At 41.2% G+C, this 22,184-nt stretch overlaps 1 protein-coding gene across 2 annotated transcripts in view; it reads left to right on the top strand.

Annotated features, from left to right (window-relative positions):
• Positions 1 to 22,184, top strand: part of AGPAT4 (1-acylglycerol-3-phosphate O-acyltransferase 4) — a 202,493-nt gene that overhangs the window by 20,597 nt on the left and 159,712 nt on the right. The gene's annotated exons all lie outside the window — the stretch shown is intronic.

The following is a 22,184-nucleotide window of genomic DNA, read 5'->3' as shown; positions in this document are numbered from 1 at the left end:
TTTCGGCCCTATCTGTCTGGTTTCACCGTAGGATTGCTACAATCCCGGATGTGCGCACCTTTATGCAGGGTGTTCTCCGCATTCAGCCGCCCTTTGTTCCACCTGTGGCGCCTTGGGATTTGGCTGTGGTCCTGAGGGCTCTCCAAGGACCGCCGTTTGAACCACTGGGCTCAGTGGATCTTAAATGGCTAACAGCTAAGACTGTTTTCCTTCTGGCCATTGCTTCGGCCAGACGTGTTTCTGAGTTAGGGGCTCTTTCTTGTAGACCCCCTTTCTTGGTTTTTTATGGGAACAGGGCAGTGCTCCGCACTCGGCCCGAGTTTCTTCCCAAAGTTGTTTCCCAGTTTCATGTTAACGAGGAAATAGTTGTTCCGGCCTTTAACTCACCGGGTCTTTCCGTGGGTGAGGCCTCTTTGGATGTTGTGCGGGCCTTAAGGACTTATGTTGACCGCACTTCTTCGTTTAGGAAGTCGGACGCTTTGTTTGTCCTCTATGGCTTCCGTAAAAAGGGTTGGCCTGCTTCAAAGCAAACTTTGGCAGCCTGGATCCGTATGGCTATTTCGGAAGCTTATCTTCATGAAGGCCTACCGGTCCCTCCTTCTCTGAAGGCTCATTCCACTAGGTCTGTGGGTCCTTCGTGGGCAGCTCGACGTGGTGCCTCGGCAGTTCAGATCTGCAAGGCTGCTACGTGGTCTTCTGTCCATACCTTCGTGAGGTATTACAGGTTTGACACCTTCGCCTCTCAGGATGCTTCCTTCGGGCGGCGGATTCTCCTTTCTGCACAGGAGCGTCCCCACCCTTAAAGGATACTGCTTTGGGACATCCCCAAGGTATCCTGTGGATACCCTATGGACCCTGAAGTAGAAAATATGAGATATGGTAAGAACTTACCCTTGTTATCTCTATTTCTACGAAGTCCATAGGGTTCCACAGGACTCCCGCCCTGTCGCACCTGTGCTGCAGATGGGCTTTGCTCTGGTCACCGGTTTTCTGTCTCCCTCTGGTGAGAATGTGATTCTTGTATGTGTCCAGATCTTTGTTCTCTCTCTTCCTTCTCCTCCTCCGGCCTATGGCTTGGTAACTAACTGAGGTGCCTTGGCCCGGGGGCGGGGTATAGGAGGGGGACCTAGTGCATCCTGGGAGGCTGAAAGCTTAACTCTTTGGTGCCCTGCGACTGACGTCACACCTATACCCCAAGGTATCCTGTGGAACCCTATGGACTTCATAGAAATAGAGATAACAAGGGTAAGTTCTTACCATATCTCATATTTTTTGATAGCAAAGGGCCTCTCTGAAAGGATGAGTCAGAGGCCTGGAAACTGATTTTTTCCAAGAATTACCAAAGAGTATGGTTAATCTTGTGTGAGGCAGGGGTTCATTAAGTAATTCTTTTCATTGTTATTGCTTTTGTGGGAGTGTCTGGATGGGGTTGTGATTAAGTTTCCTATAGGTTTCAGCTCTTTAAGTCTTATTTAAGAGAAAACTTGCCTTCTTGCCAGGAGCCCAGACATTTTACAGGGTGTACTGCTTGTACAGTCTCCATTGTGCACTTTTTTTTTTAGCTCCCTAAACTGGAGTTGAGTACCTTATAGCATCCATCCTTAGAGCTATTAGTTTGGTGGAGTTAAAGATTCTCACCTGGAAGCTGTTTTTTCTTTTGAATATTTCAGTTGCTAGTATTTCAGTCTCCCTTTCTCATTTATCTTAAACACCAGACTGTCCTTTTGGTTAAAGCTAAAAGTGGTCCCCTATGATTCATTTAAACAGAATATTGTGATTTCTCCAGAAGAAGAGAACTCTCATTGTTCATTGGATGTGGCCAGGTCTTTGACGACTTCAGTGTTTAGTAGATGAGTGCTGTCCAGAACATGGTGGATCTCTTGGTGTTCATAACAATAATTCCTTTCTAGGTGAATTACTTTGGTTATCTGTCATTCTTAAGCTGGGTATACACCTAAAGATTTTCTGTCCAACCATCCAACTAGTTGATTGGTTGGAATGAAAACCTGGTAACGTATGGGAGTAAATGATGATCAGCAATTTGCTCCTGAATGCCAGAAAACAGATGAAAATGGTCGTTCAGACAAGTTTGTTAAATGTTTGATCTAAACAATTTGTTCAAACAACAGTTTTTGTCAATTTTCTGGCATTTGGAAGCAAATTGCTGATTGTCATTTGCTGTCATACCTTACCAGATTTTCATTCCAACCAATCAACTAGTTGGATGATTGGACAGAAAATCTTTAGGTGGGTGCCCAGCCTAATTGTTGCGAAGAAGTGGATTCCTGCAACTGTTAGTTAGTATATTGACTAGAACATAGCCACTAGTATAATCTAATTTGTAGGACTGAATAGGAGTCTAATGGGTATATATTAGATAGTGGTGGTGCATCCCTAGAGTAAGGATGTTTAGTAGATCTGGGAAAATGGAAAAGTATTAAATAGTATAGTGGTCACTGGTTAAAATTGGACTCCCAACATAAACAGTCACACACAACAATAGTGCGTGATAAGTGCTGAAACATAAAGGTGTAGGGATCACGTATTCTCACATATTATGGACTACTAAAGTAACCTGTTTGTGGTCCCCTAAGCAGAAATATAGACAGTATAAGTGTAGGAGAACATAGCAAGTGACGTGTTTATAAATGCGCCCAGATGAATGATCCAGCATGATTTCTTTAATATATATATTTGGCTGACATACAAGGTACATTTTCCAAAATTATTTTTGGCATAGAAAAACTAAAGTATAATAGGGGAAAGTGTGTTCCAACTTCTGTTGTTCACTTTGTTCTTAGTGGTAGTGAACAGTAAGGGAGAGAGATGTATTAACAGCTATCCTATTGAAGTCAAGGAAAATTGTTTGTGGTTAGATCCACTTTCTCACTTCTACTGTCCGATGTTTTCCTCTAGTTGATTAGAGGGTTACACATTTGGATAATACCACAAACAGTAGAAAAGTTAAGTGGTGATTGTAGATATTCTTAATATTGGTATTTGTTATTTATTCAATGTGTGAATAATGTCCAGCAATTAAAGTAAGAACCACAAAGTACACATCATACCTGAAGAGATGAGCAATTAAGTAGCAGTGTTTTGTTCAGTTCACATACAGATCAAATAATTAGCATATAAAAAGTATCTACTGAATTGTACAGCACAGGTTTAAAAAAACAGCTGCTTGTATCCTGCATAGGGGTCAATCCAATTTGGTGCATGTTTATTTCATGAAACTCACAGACTTCGCACGAATGCAAGCACCCGAAAATTCCAAATGTGATGTGAGAGAAGTGCATGAAAAAGTGGGGATCCTGGACCCCCCAAAATTGATTACAAACTCTGTTTGTGGGCATAAGGAAAGTACTCTCGCTATAACAAACATTCAGACAAATCCAACAATTATATTTATATCTCGCTCCTGTTGCTTCTATTTGCTGGTGACATATCTCCAAATCCAGGCCCAACCCACATGCCACACCCACAACGAACTATAAATCCAGCTAACCTCATAAACATTGCATGCCTCCCTTCACCCTCCAAGTCACTAAAATGTGCCTTATGGAATGCACGCTCTGTCTGCAACAAACTAACATCTATCCATGACCTCTTTATTTCATCTAACCTCAACCTTCTGGCAATAACAGAAACATGGCTAACACCATCAGACACTGTCTCCCCTGCTGCACTTTCACATGGTAACCTACACTTCTCACACACCTCCAGGCCTAGCAATTGTAAAGGAGGTGGGGTAGGAATATTACTCTCCCAATCTTTCACATTCACAGTTCTCCCACAAGTACCTTCACTCACATTTACATCATTTGAAGTACATTCTATCAGGACTTTCACCCCTTTCTCTCTGCGAGTTGCTGCTATCTATCGCCTGCCTGGGCCACCACAACAATTTCTGGAACATTTTTCAGCCTGGCTCACTCACTTCCTATCCTCAGACATCTCCACCATCATTATGGGTGATTTCAATATCCCCATTGACAGTCCACAATCTCCTCATGCCTCCAAACTACTCTATCTAACCTCCTCTCTTGGCCTCTCCCAATGGACTGACTCCTCTACTCATAAGGAGGGCCACTGCCTTGATCTTGTATTTGCCAGACTATGCTCAGTTTCTGATTTCACTAATGCTCCTTTCCCTCTCTCAGATCACAATCTTATCACCTGCACACTTTCCTCCATTACATCAACCTCAATGTCAGTGAAATCAACCAAACCTCCTAAAACCCGCAGAAATATTAAAGTGATTAACTTTCAACAACTATCTGCCTCTCTACAACAACGACTCTCACCAATTTCTGCACTCACTTCTCCTGGGACTGCTGCATCACACCTAAACCAGATTCTAGTAAAAGCCCTCGAAGAAGTAGCTCCAGCTACCCATCACACTCCGCGTAGACTTAGACGTCAACCGTGGCATTCTAACTTAACAAGGCATCTACAAAAACTCTCACGTAAAGTAGAACGTCAGTGGCAAAAGTCTCGCACTCCAAGTGACTTCCTCACATATAAGTCTATCTACAACTCTTATCGTACTGCTCTGGACACTGGCAAGCAAATATATTTCCAATCTCTTATCTCTGCTCAAGCCTCTAACCCCAAGCGACTTTTTAATACATTTAAACTGCTTCTTACCCCTCCCTCACCCAAGCCACCTGCTACTATCTGTGCACAAGATCTTGCTTCCTATTTCAAGGACAAGATTGATAATATCCGAAATGAAATGTTATTCTCTTCCTCAACTAGTGACCTACTCAATTCCCTACCTGAACCCTCTGGCACATTCTCTTCATTTGACCCCACAAATGAAAATGAAGTATCTACACTCTTCTCATCCTCCTACTCTATTACCTCTCCTCTAGATCCTATTCCCTCACAAATTAGTAAAGCTCTGTCTCCTGTGCTCATCCCAACCCTAACTAAAATCTGTAATCTCTCTCTTTCTACTGACATCTTTCCATCACTGTTCAAGCATGCAGTGATTACTCCCATTCTGAAAAAACAAAATTCTGACCCTAACACTCTCTCTAATTACCGTCCTATCTCCCAGCTCCCATGCCTCTCCAAGCTACTGGAGAGACTTGTCTACACCCGCCTCACACACTTTCTTAACACCCACAACTTATTGGACCCACTTCAGTCTGGCTTCCGTTCCCAGCACTCCACAGAGACAGCACTGACTAAGGTAGTAAATGATTTGGTCACTGCCAAGGCTAAAGGCCATTACTCACTTCTAATTCTTCTAGATCTCTCTGCTGCTTTTGACACTGTTGACCACTCTCTTCTCATACAAACACTACAGTCCCTAGGTCTTAAGGACACAGCTCTTTCTTGGTTCTTTCCTACCTATCTGATCGCTCGTTTTCTGTTCGTTTTTCTGATTCTGCCTCGACTTCGCTACCTCTATCAGGTGGAGTACCGCAAGGCTCTGTCTTAGGTCCTTTGCTATTCTCAATCTATACCACCTCTCTTGGCAAACTAATCCGCTCTTTTGGATTTCAGTACCATCTGTATGCGGATGATACTCAAATCTACCTATCCTCTCCAGATTTATCACCATCTGTATTGGTCTGTGTCACTGAATGTATTTCTGCCATTTCATCTTGGATGTCATCTCGCTACCTGAAACTTAATATTTCTAAAACAGAATTAATTATATTTCCACCGGCCAATAACAGTTACCTATCACTGTTGATAACTCAACAATCCACCCCACCCCACAAGCTCGATGCCTTGGGGTCATCCTTGATTCAGAACTGTCCTTTGTTCCCCACATTCAATCTGTCTCAAAATCATGTTACATACATCTAAAAAACATATACAAAATTCGACCATATCTCACACAAGACACTGCAAAAACTCTAATCCATGCACTCATTATTTCCCGCATTGACTATTGCAATAGTCTCCTTACTGGTCTTCCCAAAAACAGGCTATCGCCATTACAATCCATTATGAATGCAGCTGCGGGGCTTATCTTCCTTGCCAAATGTTCATCGTCTGCTGCCCCGCTATGTCAGTCCCTCCATTGGTTGCCGGTCTTCTACCGTATTCAATACAAAATGCTGTTACTTACACATAAGGCCATTAACCAAATGACACCAACATACATCTCTTCACTCATCTCAAAATATCTCCCAACCCAACCTCTCCGCTCAGCACAAGATCTGCGTCTCTCATCCCCGCGCATTACATGCTCCCATTTACGGTTACAGGACTTTCTTCGGGCTGCACCCACTCTATGGAATGCCTTACCATGCACAATAAGACTTACCTCTAGTCTTCAATCCTTCAAGCATTCCCTGAAAACTCAACTCAAGCTTATCAGATTCCAGAACTGACCACATAACCTTCATAACTTCCATGTCTTATTACATCCCCTCTCACAGTCCACACATAACCTCAGATATTGTCTTTCTTTCACATACTTCTGACATTTTGCCGACATTCCTGTGTGACGGGATCATGCAGCCCACCAAGAAACTCTGCATTCTGGCCGGACCAAATTGCAATATATAGCACCTATCCTTGTGTATCAATGCCTATTTCCCTATAGATTGTAAGCTTGCAAGCAGGGCCCTCTTACCTCTATGTCTGTCTGTTATTACCCTGTTTTGTTCTATCAATGTTTCCAATTGTAAAGCGCAACGGAATATGCTACGCTATACAAGAAACTGTTAATAAATAAATAAATAAATAAATACTGAAGGTTTTTAAATGATGTCAAATGGCTGATTTGTACTTTTTTTTTTTTATAAAGTCGTTTTTTATTAAAAGCAGAATGTACTTAGCATAAAAAGCACATATATATATATGGTACACAAAGAAGGCCATACAATACAACCTGTCACATATACCACATACAAAAAATATTAATGTTAACATCTAACATATATTTAAAATTTATATATTTTATAGAAAGCCCTTAACAACAAAACAAAAAACACAGACAAAAGAAAAAAAAAATCCACAAGAATAAGTATAAATATAAAGGTGTACCACACTTACATTTCAGATATAACCGCATTGGTAATACATTATGCAGAATAAGTAGAATAATAAGTGGTGGTTACATAGGTAGAGTTTAACCATCTGGACCATATTTGCTCAAATTTAGAAATCGCCCTACGAGTGAAATACATAGAGCGCTCGTGTTCAACTGTACCATTAACTAGCGCAATCCATGCTGGGAAATCAGGACCAGATGAAGCCGGCTGATTTGTACTTTTAAAAAAAAATGCCAAAAAATTATAAAAAGCAAACTTTCTTCATTTTAATCTTAAACGAAAAAGGCAACACATATTAGGAAAATATGGTTAGAGTCAATCCTATAATCAAAAGTCAAGATATATGCAGAGGTACAGTATATTCTACCTGTAAACAATCATGCAAAGTCTCTGTCTGTTAGATCAGTATGCAATAATAAAAGCAGGTTTGTGTTGCAACTGTTAATATTCGTTTTATTTCAAATTCTCAATATTTGGGAGTATGGTATTAAAACATATCCATTCAGCCTTGGTGTAGGCTGGTGTCAGTTGTGTAATAGTCTGGGGAATGTCTTATTGGCCACATTCATCATTAATTATTGTAATACTTTATTTATATGGAGCCACAAGGGTTCTGCAGCGCCTTACATAAACAAATGAGTTATTGCCTGTACAAAACAATGTCAGAGGTAGCGGCGGAGGCGGGATAGGATAGGGTCATGGAGAGTGGTGGAGGGAGATGAGGACTGGATGAGGGCCATGACTTCCTCTTCAGTTACAGGGGAGAAAGCTGTCAGGTCTATTAAGATGGATGGGGAGGGGTGGAGTGCTTAGGGTCTCGTGGGATGCAATGTCCTGACGTATAGAGTCAATTTTAATTTGAAGTAGGCAGCAGAGTTCAAGGGCAGTGAGGAGTGGAGACGAGGAGGTGGTTGAAAGTGGCAAAGAGACACTGGAGGTTTGAGGACTGAGAGGAGATGAGGTTCTTCAAATATGACTGTTTAGAGAGGGAAAGGGCATCATCGTAGGATGAGAGCATAACTTTTAAATGGAGGAAGTCTGCCTTGGAACGTGATTTCCTCCACTGTTGTTTGGTCATTCGTGAATACTTTTGCAGATAACTGGTGCATTTGGAATGTCAGTGTTGAGGTGTGGATCAGTGAGGGTGTGTAGTGATTGCTGGGGCTACAGAATCAAGAGCAGAAGTAAGGGAGGCATTGTATAGAGAAGTGGCTTGTTGAGGGCAGGAAAGAGAAAGAAAATGGTAAAGAAGTGAATTGAGCAAGGAAGAATAAAGATAAGGTGTCGATAGCCTCAATGTTACGCTTAGTGATGGTAGCCTTATGAGGCAGAGGTGGGGAAGGAGAATGGAATAAGTTAAAAGACGGTAATGGTCAGAGAGGGGGAATGGGGAACTGGTGTTTTTAGAAATATCACAAAAGGTGAGTAAAGACCAGATGGAGGGTGAGGAGGTCCATTGGGAGAGACCAAATTATGTGAGGGTAAGGAGTTTTGAAGCAAAGGATTCTGTGGGGACATCGATGGGGATATTCAAGTCACCTAAGATGATGGTGGGAAGATCTGATGAGAGGAAGTGGGCAAGCCAGGGAGCAAAGTTGTCAAGACATTTAGAGGTAAGGCCGGGGGAATAAAAAATGAAAGCTACTCGAAGGTGAACAGGTTGAAAGAGGTGAATGGCATGAGCCTCGATTGTAGAGAATGAGAGGGACAGTTCAGAGGGTATGAGTGGAAGGAGTAACTGGAGGATAGAAGGACGCCAACACAACCACCAGGGTGGCCTCCGGACCGGGTTATGTGAGAGAACGTCAGGCCTCCTGAGGAGAGAGTTGCAGGAGAAATGGTATCAGAGGGGAAAATCCAGGTTTAAGTTGGAGATGAAAAAGTCATTAATGGGGACCAGTTTGTTACAAACAGATCTGGTATTCCAGAGGTCACAGCAGAGGGGGACAGAGTTTGTGGATGAGATTATCAGGGTTGCTGTGCTGTGGAGATGAGATTAATTTGGAGGAAAGACATGGAGAGAGCATAGTGATGGTACAGGCCCCTGGGCTAGGAAGGGAAACTGCAGGTGGTAAGCAGTGCAGTAAGTTTACTGAAATGTAAAGTGATGGTAAATATGGGTGCACAAAAACAAAAGGATATTATTAAGCTGAATAACTGTAGAGTTTTTATGGGTGCTGAAAGTGGATACCAAAGTATACAATATGAAAGGATGTGAGATAAGACTGAAAAGCAATGGTAATTCAGACAGGACTAACGGGTATAATGGCAATCAGCATTGGTACAGATATGGGGTCAAATGTAATAGGGTGAGAGTTTAGAAAATGTGAGCGTTTAGCAGTAAACTCTCTCACTTTTTAAATTTGCCCAATGTAATCGAGTCCAATAAAATGCACTCACATGTTTTTCAGACTCAAAAGGGTATATTTACTAGTTTTTAGTGAGAGTTTTTAGAAATGGAGATATTGCCCAAAGCAACCAATCAGATTCTACTTAACAGTTATCTAGCACCTTCTAGAAGATAATAGCTATAATCTGATTGGTTTCTATGGGCAACATATCCACTTCTAAAAACTCATAAGGATATTGAATTTCAACCTCTATACGCACCTACCTATACCTTCTAAACCCTGCCTATAAACCTCTAAAATTGACACTATTTGCGTATGCAGTCATACAGTAAAATAAAGACTTTAGACATTGAACATGTGTTCCAAAGCACAAAGTATTATTCAAGTAAAGTACAGTCAGTTACCCGCTGTGATCTAAGTACAATTTAGCGCAAAGAATTATACAGACCCAAGATACAGTCATACATACGCAAGGTCATACGTTTGTTGCTGATCCCATTGGTTCCCAGTGCGGGTGCATTTGTTACAGGGCATTTAACAGGTTGATTCAAATGGCCACAGTCCAGCCTCCAACAGCTGGTTGCCTTCGTTTTCCCACCTCATGCAAATCTATACTGTTGGTTTTACAAAGTACATTTTGGTTCTTTATGTCTTTACGGTCCATAAGTTACGAACGCATGTTCCGATCTTCACACTGATGATACCAGAAAGCTGTGGATAAAGGGCCTGATTCAGAGCTGAACGCTCTGACCAGAGCGCTCGCTCTGAATCAGGGCCCTCCTCCATGAAAATGGAGCGGCCTCCTGGCCGCTCGTATAGCTGTGGGTGACCACCCACAGCATATGCAAGCGGCCAAAAAGATGGTCGCGATGGTCTTGACCATGGCGACCATCGGACTTGCGACGGAGACCCTGCGGTAGGGTCTCCCTGCCACAAGCCATGGAGTGATTTTGGCTCTATCAGAGCCAAAATCACTCCCACTGATATCACTAGTGATGTCAGTGAGGCAGGCTTCAGACGGTAGGCGTTCCCATGGGAGCGCCTCCGTCTGGCAGGAATGCCCCTGGCACGCCCACCAAAGGGGGCGTGCTGTCAATCAACATCGACAGCACGCCCCCTTTGGTACGAGACCCGGAGCGATGGAAAGCCCGTCGCTCCCCGGGCCTCGCGCATGTGCATGTCGGAGCTCCCTCCGTCGTGCGCATGCGCAGTGGGGAACATCGACCCGCTTGTGAGCGTACTGACGCTCATGAGTGGGTCTGAATGACCCCCAAAGTGCGGATCAGTATAATATCAAACACTGCTTATCACGTATTAAACCTTGGGATACCAAAATAGTCTTTATTTCACAGCATTTGTAATAAATGAATAAAACTTGGATCTTTTACTTCATAGCTATGGAACCTTTTGTGTAAGTGTGCATTATGTAAGAATTAGAGATATAAGAAAAGATGCTAGTTAGGTTTATCTGATTTGGGGCAGATGTGCACGCATGCAGCTAATAAACAGCGTTCACATGCAGGATATTGTGCATTCGCTACTGAACGTCATGTTAGCAGCGCAACTGTGCATAATGTGCTTTGTTTATGCATGAGATTCTATCTATGATGGACTTAACATATATATATATATATATATATATACACACATATACACACACATATCTCATTCCTTACTAACAGTTTCAAACTGCAATGCAAATGTGTTACGGGCAGTGAGCTTCACTTCTAAAACAAGGTGGAGAACCCAGCTGTTAAGCTGGGGCCATTCTGTCTGGGAGTGAAACTAAAACCTGTTTAGGATTCAGACAAATTCAATGTGTAGATCAATGTCTTGGTTATATTACAATTGCCACAACTATACTTGTCTATATACAGGGATTCCCAATTTGTATGTAAAACACTCACAGTATTCTGGTGTATTCTCTATTCTATTTACTTTTCTCTGGAGGCTGTTTTTCTAGTTGTTTTTGGTATTTCTCTATGCAAGGTTGTCCCTAGAATGGGCCTGTCATGGCTTCTAAAAAGATTATCAAAAACATTGCCATCTGTACTTAGCTCGTGAGTTGTAACTTAAAATGGCGCTGGTCGCAAAATGGCGTCTTGCAGATTCTTATTTTTAAGATGGAGTAGCTGCCATTCGCAAGATGGCGTCGCGCACGCTAATTTTTACGCTGATTCCGTCTCAGCCACTAATCAAGCTTCGACAGTCCACCCTTTGATAGCGAACAACATGCTATCACATCCTGATGTTAAAATTAATTTTAGGCATACATACGTATATTACTTAATGTTATTAGAGGATGGCACAAGGTGGTTTCCATCAATAATGTGTCTCTAGGAGGGGACATAAAACTACCATTATATGCACACCGCGGACCTTGAGAGATCATGTGAAAGATGTGGGGATGCACCAGTCCTATAAAGGAAGTTTTGATGGGGAATTAGGGACTTACATTATTTGAGGTGTTTTTAAAATAACATTTTGATAATACTTTTTATGCACATCTAAATATAATACATTATATGATGGTATTTCTAGTTCAGGGTTGTAATGCAGTTCTACATTTACCTCAGTATTCATATGGGTACTACTAACCACCATCATAATTTCGCTCTTCCGATTTGCCTTATTTTTACATTTTCCACACTTCAACACATTAGGAACACACTTAACACATATGCCAATTTACTATGATGGCAACCAATATAAGAATCAGGAGTTTACCTATGCTTGCGATCATTTCCTGGACCCACTCCCGAACCACTTCACGGGGTTCAACCTTGACACCCATTCCTCTACTTCAGCCACTGAAGCGTTATGGTTCTTCCGAAATTCCCATTTTAGCTGCAGAATTTCATCCATCTTCTGGCCTATCACCTCCTTGGGGTCACTGGTGTTAGTAATATATGTGCAGCACTTTACTCCAAACTGGGTGGCCAAGGTATCCTCCAGTGACAGCGGTTAAATAATTTAACACTAGACCGTGTTGCACCAGTTCTTTCTTGTACGCTTGCAATTCTCTATCTGTACATCTGAAAGTGTCATCATACATCTCAGTGATATTATCTATCAATTTAGCAAGATCCTGAATATATCTAAAATTTAGCGTACCCCGAGCGATCCTCGTGGGATCCAATGTGACTAAAACTTGAAAGCCAGTTTTCTCACTAATTAACTGAGTGGCTTTATGCAAGTCACCAGGTATCATATTTCTTTTGCCTCTGTGTTCATACTGTGTGTGAAGATATGGTGATGGTGTGTTTTTATGAATACTGAGCATTTCAACATGTGTGAGGGTCATAACCTTCTACTCTTCCCAGATAACACAAACCTTCGGAACTCGGGGAGAGCCATTTATACGCTTTTCTTCCACATATAAAATATACATTATCAGGGAGAACATAAGGGATAGAATGCATCATTATCATTAAACACATTTTCCTTGCAAACAGGCCTATTTCATGCTCTTCCATCTGGTACATGCAAGTTTCTGGTTGTCTTATCTTAGCACAATATCCATCTGGTACTTTACCAATAATTTCTTTGGTGGAACTCAATGTATAACGATACCTAAAGCTTCTCCCATTAGATTTAATTGAGCGTAACAGATCATGATTCATAGATTCATTATCAGCTCTCAGTGAGAAGGTCATCGTCTGATTATTCCCCGTTACTCCCCAATTCCCTGGTTTATTGGGGTTGGTTATGTTCAAACACAAAAGTGATCTATCTGCTTGGAATTTATATAATTTGAAATGAGGTGGTTTGGATGAGAGGAATTTTCCATCCAAGATTTTCCCTTTTTGCAAATCTAAAATTTCCGTGGTATTCAGCGGAAGTGGCCCAACCCTACATTATGTTGACCCTGTGGCACATGTGAGCACACCCAATAATCAGTTTGATTTAAAACTTTGCCTATCATGCTATGATAATTCTCTAAAGGCTACCCACCCCAGTACGGGTTATATTTAGGTTGGCACCTTTGGATACAGTTCTCATCAACTAGGGACCCACAAAACTCACAAATACAGGAATCTTCAGACGATAAAGCTCCACACCATTCCCGAGTATCCGAAATAACAGCTCTTTTAACAATTACAGTACTAAGATTGGTCAAACACTCCCCCGATGGGCATAGCACTCCTCCTGACTCCACTCAATCAACGCTGCCATCAGCTCCCATCTCCTCTATCGGTCCTCCATCACAGAAACTGGGTATCCCCAAACAGATCATCACGACAGAAACTCTGGAAGAAAGAACTAGGATGACCACAGCAGACCACTCCATTGCTGGAAGCACTGATCTACACATTTCTTTAGCTCAGGTATCTCACCACTCCTTTTAACCCTCCCGGAACAGGCTCGCAATTGACAGGTTCACGTTATCTGCCTCGACTCTGCCCCGTATCTCCACCGGTTGGTTGACCTTTCTACAGTGAGTGGAATGGACCCAGGTATCTATCTCGGCCACCTTCAGCAACACCTGATTCGGACCTTCCCAATGATCAGTCAAACAACCTGAGCTGAAAAAAATTCGGATCATAACAAATTCCCCAGGTTTGACATCATGACAGTTTGCATCAGACATGTTGGAAAATAAAATTTTCAATTTCAGTTGTTCTTACTCATCTTCGTGAGACACTGCACAGTAACCTCATTATCATATTTTCACATGAGGCTGCCTGTTAAACAGTATCTCAAAGGGGGACAGGTAGACAGATGGTCTGGGATGATCTTGATATTAATACCCATCTCCTTACACAGGTTATAGAAGACATTACTTGTGAAATGAGTATCCCTCCTATATTCAATTATTATAGGGATACTGTATTTGTACACAAATTCCTGCAATTTAAATTGTGTTATCAATACCTACTGCTCTAAATATTGCCTGGGCCCCTGGGCTGGACAATATTCCGAGTATTTGACCTTAGCCTGGCATGACTGCCGTTAGTCCTTAGCGACCTTGTGTCCTGTGTGTGAGAGATAAAGCACAACAGTTTAATATTTAAACTTGACCTAAATACAACAATAAATCATCCACATTTTACATTAGAACAGATCCATTGGCAGGTTGAAAAGATTGTAAACAGTCAGATAAGGCCTGGGAGAAGATACTGGGGTTGTCTATGAACCCATGGGACACTTGTGTCCATGTGTAGTGTACACCTCCCCCTAGGTGGGAAAATAAAAATATTGACAGTCAGGGTGTTAGGGCACAGGGAAGAAAGCAGAACAGAGATTCGGTATCAGTTACATCAATTACCATTACCAGTTTTTCCCTAGTACTTCCTGTCAACCTGTCTATCTGCAGACCACAAGTATGACCCGACTCCTAGCGTTGGCTCCCACTCTCCAATAAAGTATTAACGGCCACAATTGGAGCTGGTGCCTGTTGGACATTTGCTTGTCTCTGTACATATCCCTTATGGCGATATCCAGGTACTCCCTGCTTTGGGGGTCCTACCCTCTTTGCCGTGCAGCTCTTACTTATGTGTCCTGGCTGGTTACAATTAAAACACTTCCGTGGGAAGGATTGTGTGGGTTGAGCAGGAGAGAAAGGTGGTAGGTATGGGTAAGGATATTGAGGAAACTGATATTGTGGGAGGTATGGAGCTTGTGGGTAGTATGGGACTTGTGGTTGTGTGGGATAAGGCTGTGTTTGCTGTGGTGTAGGATTAGTGAGGGTGTATAACTGTTCAGGTGTGGGTGTGGGTGCAGGTGTGTCTGTCTGCTGGCTGTGATGTTACCGTCATTCCTTCCAGAGCTTGAAAACTGACAGCCATTAGTTTCTCGCTCTGTGTCTCTCTTCTTTGAGACAATTTTATCATGTTCTATGGCGGATTCTATGAGGGTATCTATTGTGACTCCCCTCCAGCCAGGCTGTGAGGTCTGAACCCGGGTTTTATAGGTTCTCTTTAAGGCCATCCATGAGTATGGTGACACTCATTCCCCTGTGGTGAATGCTATCTTTAATATCCTCTAACCCAGTGTACTGGGTGATAGCCTGCAGAGCCCGGTCGCAATAATCTTCTGCAGATTCACTCTCCTTTTGCATTATGGTGAAAATTTTGTTCCAGTTAACTACTACTGGAAAATATATACCCAATTGAGTTATAATGCGGGAAATATTACCTTGGTTTACTTGGTCTGTTAAAGGAAAGTCACCATCCAATACACAATCCGTGATAAACTTTGTCATGTCGATATTGCGTGGTAGACAGGCCCTTAACACCACCCGCCAATCTTTAGTTCATGAGAACTACCCAAATTTCTCAAAAATCTTTGACATTTGGCTAATTCCTTTTTGGGATCGGGGAAATCATTTATGATGGAATTTAGCTCTGCTTTTGTCCAAGGACAATGCATTACCACATCCCTTGTAGGTACAACTTCATTTGTGTCCGCATTCCCATTCGGAACAGTGATTGTCCGAATGGGATGCAGACCGGCCGCAGTGCTACCTTTGACCTTATTACCTGGCTGGGGGTTTAATCTGTTGCTGCAATGTATAGTATTAACAACTTCCTCCATGGGCGCAGAGGAGTTTAACACTTTCCGTGCTGTTACAGATGGAGATGGTGGTACCACTTGAGCTTGTCGTGGTGTCGCATCTAACATGTGCACAGCATGGGAAACGGCAGACATAACAATAGGCTTATCATCCACATCATAAACATTTTCTTTATGGTTACTTAAGAGAGGGTACAAGTTGCTTGTTACATTTTTATGAGTTTTTTTCATGACTGTATCTGCACCACCATCCACATAAGGTGGCGGTGGTGCGCGTGAACTAGTGGCAACACCTTCCGCAACGCTACCTTGCCGCACGTGTGCGCCATTTTGGGTCTTGCACGCATTGCAATCCAGCGCCGCGAGTGTATTTGCTGGCAATGCGCTCGCAATGCTAGTTTGTGTCGCTTGCACATTTTTAAGCCACGCATCCCCTTCATGCTGCCACACTTTTAAACAGTCATAATATTTAACTTTTTTCTCTCGAGAACGCCTCAGACTGATGTGATCCCGGACATTATCCAATAAATCTTTATCAAAACTACCAATTCTGGGAAACGGTCTAACACTCATCATCGTTATTTTAAACCATACGTCACAATACCTTATTGCATAAGTACCGTACTTAGTATGCATAATACGACGGGCCGAACCAAGCGGCGCTTCCATTAGCAGCACATCATTGTCTAACATTTCTATTGTTTGCGTGGCTCCCATCTTGGGACAACTATTACGTTTTTCAATAAAAATTGAAACTGGTGAAAGACAATTAAGATACTTTCACTTACCTGCGGACGCCTTTGAAAAAGGGTGTATCCGCAAACCCTATGGAGGACTTCTAGATGCTTCCACTCACCTACGGAAGTAAAGGCCGCTTCCGCTCAGCAATCCCTTTTTGACTACCTTTCAACTGCTAGGGGGCAGCAAAGTACCCTTTGTGTTCCAGTTGATTTCGTCCACACTCCCACCAGCTCACAATCATAATCTAACCAAAATTATGCGGTTCAATTATAGTGTTCAAATAAGCCTAACAGATCACACACATTGATTACTGAATGCTATAATCACGCTGGGGGTCGAACACTAACAAAAATAACAACCCATACACCTGCTTTGTGTAAAGTAAACGGTAAGCTGCTACCGAGTCACTAGGCCAACTCCTGCGCCTAGCACTTAAGGGTCCTACGATACCCTTAACATTTAGGTCCCGTGTTACACCCTAAACAAATACTCACTGATACACACTTTTTCCTGCACAGAAAAATACACGTTAACCCAGATATTAGCAACAATTGATAATGTAAACTCAATGGCTTTGTTTAAACACGTGGCAGCACAACCGGAAATGCGTATACGCTATTGTGCGACCAGTCGCATACACAATGATGCGACCACCACACAACCATATGACATACCCTTAGCTGCGTACGCAAAAGTGCATCCCTATTGCGCACAAAAAATGCGACTTAGCCACGTGAGCAATACTGCGACACCCCTTTTAAACGCAAAATACTATCAAAGGAAAACAAACTTCTTTCTCTCTTGTCCCTGGATTCTAGTCAGCGTCTCTTGGTCACACGATAATGGGTAGCGATCTCTCAGCATCGAATGGGTGCAGGTAAGACTGCTTGTGGCCACTATCCACCCTTTGTTGAGATATAGATATCCGTGTATATATCGTGTGATTAGGTACGTGACTTCACTATGAGCCCCTAACTAAGGATATTGAATTTCAACCTCTATCCGCACCTACCTATACCTTCTAAACCCTGCCTATAAACCTCTAAAATTTATGCTATTTGCGTACGCAGTCATACAGTAAAATAAAGACTTTAGACCTTGAACATGTGTTCCAAAGCACAAAGTATTATTCAAGTAAAGTACAGTCAGTTACACGCTGTGATCTAAGTACAATTTAGGTCAAAGAATTATACAGACCAAAGATACAGTCATACATACGCAAGCGCTCTGGCACCAGATTCCGGCATCAGCAAGAGACCTCTGCCAATCAGAAATCAGCAGAATAGACTAGCAACCCAGGGTCAGAGCACACATATTTATGCCCCCCCAGGTTGATTCAAATGGCCACAGTCCAGCCTCCAACAGCTGGTTGCCTTCGTTTTCCCACCTCATGCAAATCTAGACTGTTGGTTTTACAAAGTACATTTTGGTTCTTTATGTCTTTATGGTCCATAAGTTGCGAACACATGTTCCAATTTTCACACCGATGATACCAGAAAGCTGTGGATAAAGTGCAGATCAATATAATATCAAACACGGCTTACTTATTTCGTATTAAACCTTAGATACCAAAGTAGTCTTTATTTCACAGCATTTGTAATAAATGAATAAAACTTGGATCTTTTACTTTATAGCTATGGAACCTTTTGTGGAAGTGTGCATTATGTAAGTATTAGGGATATAAGAAAAGACGCTAGTTAGGTTTATCTGATTTGGGGCAGATGTGCACGCATGCAGCTAATAAACAGCATTCGCATGCAGGATATTGTGCATTCGCTACTGAGCGTCATGTTAGCAGCGCAACTGTGCATAATGTGCGGTGTTTATGCATGAGATTCTATCTATGATGGACTTAACACACATATATATATATATATATATATATATATATATATACATATACACACATATCTCATTCCTTACCAACAGTTTCAAACTGCAATGCAAATGTGTTACGGGCAGTGAGCTTCACTTCTCAAACAAGGTGGAGAACCCCAGCTGTTAAGCTGGGACCATTCTGTCTGGGAGTGAAAATAAAACCCGTTTAGGATTCAGACAAATTCAATTGTGTAGATCAATGTCTTGGTTATATTACAATTGCCAAAACTATACTTGTCTATATACAGAGATTCCCAATTTGTATGTAAAACACTCACAGTATTCTGGTGTATTGTATATTCTATTTACTTTTCTCAGGAGGCTGTTTTTATAGTTGTTTTTGGTATTTCTCTATGCAAGGTTGTCCCTAGAATGGGCCCGTCATGGCTTCTAAAAAGATTATCAAAAACATTGCCATCTGTACTTAGCTCGTAAGTTGTAACTTAAAATGGCGCTGGTCGCAAAATGGCGTCTTGCAGATTCTTATTTTTAAGATGGAGTCTACCTGCCATTTGCAAGATGGCGTCGCGCACGCTAATTTTTACGCTATTCCATCTCTGCCACTAATCCAGCTTCGACACTCACTTTAGTAGATATGCCCCAAACTCTCTCAATTTAAACTCTCATCCAGATGTTTTCCCATTTTGAAGATAAAACTTGACCAATGTGAGAATTTATTGCTAAACTCACATTTACTAAACTCTTTCCCTATTACATTTGGCCCATGGAGTCTGATGTATATAAAAGCAAAAAGCCAGAACAAATAAATTCAAGCAAGGTGATAAGTTCTTGCAGTGTCCAATCGGGGATTTCAATGTGGAGTGAGTAGGTCATGCAGACAGCAAGAGTTTGTTTTGGAGAGTCAGTTAACTCCCAAATGAACAAAAGGTAAGATGAACCAGCACTGAACAAACAGCTGTATATTACTGCTTCACATTCAAGGATCTCTCCTAGTTCTGAGCATGTATGTTTCAGCAATCTTTGAGGAAAAAGGAAAACTGAGACATACATAATCATTCTGTCTTCAATGCACTTCAAGGTTTGTTTGTTTTTTCCTCAATGGACACAAAATAGCAGCTTATACAGTATATAAATGGCATCTACGTTCTGCCCCGTATTCACATAAAGGAATCTTTAGTCTGGATCCCCAGCACGGAGGTCACGCACACAGATCCCAGGTAGAAGCAGGAGATATATTTATTCACACGCACAGTGCTTACAAGGTCATTCAATAAAATCAAGTTCCACAAGCGATTAAAAATCCAAGGGACTTGTACAGCGCTCTGGTTCACAGTGGAATATGCATATCCCGGGTCATTATGCTGCACTCATCAGGAACAGGGAGGGATAACCATGTGCTCTGATCTCCTATACACACGTAATCCACTTCTGGGCAAAAAACACAGTCCTCCTTAGTTCAGTATATTAAAAGATGGTTTCAACGCATTTCAAGGAATCTTCTCCTCTTTGTCAAGAAGTACCATCATCTGTGAAAGGCCGGCTTAAATCCTTGGCTTCCTCCGGTCACATGGTTGATTTTCACCAATCCCGGTAATACCTGACAACCTGGCTGGCCAACCCTCACTATGTATATAACATAATCTCGAATATAAATTTATATATAAGCAGTTAAAAATTCCATGTCCTTCCAAAAACACATTATTAAATATTAAAATAGTGCATCTTGTTCCATATAATAACATAATAATTATAATAAAATCAGTAAAATGTGGACGTTTCCATAACATTAAAATACCATAAAATCTAAAATATATATCAATATATCGTTAAAAAATAATTGGTATACATAATATAAAAATAACAGTACTAGTATAAAATAAACTCTAGATATATGACCATAAAAAACAGGGGAAAGAAGAGAAGAAAAAATAATTAATACACACATTAAGAGACTACCAGCTACGTAGTTGGCAACATGTTCTAATTTCACAAAAAACATTTGGTCTCGAACTCAATATTTAACCCTTTTTGGGCTAGGGTTTGTACTTCATAGATGGTTTTCATCTCTAGTCTGGCAATTTGCGATTCCATTTTTTTAATCCGACCATTACCTTTGCATACTTTTATTTCACAAAAATTGCTCAGACTTTTCCTATTACAACTATGTTTTTCCTTGAAGTGTAGAGAAACACTTTGTAAATTATAACCTTTTTTAATGTTGCAGACATGTTTGGATAAACGCTCTTTAAGCATTCTACTTGTCCTGCCAATATATTGTTCCCCACACACGCATTCCAACAAGTAAATTACATTCTTGGTATCACAGGTTATAAAATCTTCAATAAGGTACGTATTTTTAGTGGTGTTAGATGTGTATTCTGTGATCTTTTTTTGTGTGGTACAATTTCTACACATGATCCTTATATAATACAATTGTAGTAATTCTTTCTATAGGTAAGGTGCTTTTTACTAGTATATTTTTCAAATTATTAGCTCTCCTATAGATGAATCTGGGGTTTTCCTTAATAAATTCTTTAAGTAAAGGGTCCCTCTCAAGTGTCTTCTAATATTTTTTAATGATTTGTTCTAATTGGTTGTTTTGTGATGTGTATTTGGTTATAAAGCATACCCCCAAATTCTCTGTGTTTTTATTATAATTTTATTTATTTCCTTCTAATATTTCCAATCATGGTGTGTCTCTAATTTCACCTCTGATCTCTCTAAACCTCTTTTTATTGTACCCCTTGTTCACAAATTGTTGTTCCATTATTGTTGCCTGATCATCAAAAGTTTCTAAAGTGCTACAATATCTACTTAATCACAGGGACTGGCTTTTGGGGATACTCCTAATCCAGTTCCTGTGATGATTGCATTCTTGGTTGATAATAGAGTTAAAATTTAAGTAAATACAAAAAGAATCCAGATTTTCTCTATCGTCACTCCATAGAAACAGCACGTTGTCTATATAGCGGCTCCAGAGCACTAGGCTGGCACCCCACTGGTGGTCAGACCACACTGACTCTTCCTCCCAGTGGGCCATGAATAAATTTGCTAAACGTGGTGCCAGCCTAGTGCCCATCACTGATCCTGCTGTCTGTAAGTAGAAATCCCCATTATACCAAAAAAAAACTGTGAAGAATTAAAGAGGTACCCTCCAGAATAAAATTCTTTATATTCTCTTCTATACCTTATAATGATGTGGTACTCTAGAGCCGCAATACACTGGTTGTGTTGTATAATGGTATATAATGATTTCACATCTGCGGTCACTAGAAAAAGGCCTGGTTGCCACCCAATCCCTTCTATTTTCTAGATCACCGACATAGTGTCCTTAATATATGATCTGGTGTTACACACAAGGGGTTGGATTTTATAATCAATAAAACTGGACAAATTGGGGATAATACAATTCACTCTTGCTACAGTCGGACACCCTGGTCGGTTGTCCAGGCTTTTGTGTATATTATGTAATACATATATAAGCGGAATGGATGGATCTTCTATTTTAATGAAACTTGCTTAATCAACTGTAATCACTGTATTAGATGTGTATAGATTCAAAAAGATGTCTAATATCTTTTGTACACTCACGGACGGTTCCCCTTTTAATTTTTTATACGTGTTTTTATCATTTTATTGATTCATAATTTCTCTGTGGTAATCATCCCGGTCTAATATCACAACCCCACCGCCTTTGTCAGCGGGTTTAATAATT

This window comes from Taudactylus pleione, unplaced genomic scaffold, assembly GCF_031769625.1.
Source record: "Taudactylus pleione unplaced genomic scaffold, aTauple2 ptg000006l, whole genome shotgun sequence".
Classification (NCBI taxonomy): Eukaryota; Metazoa; Chordata; class Amphibia; order Anura; family Myobatrachidae; genus Taudactylus; species Taudactylus pleione.
This window is presented reverse-complemented; position numbering and strand designations above follow the sequence as displayed.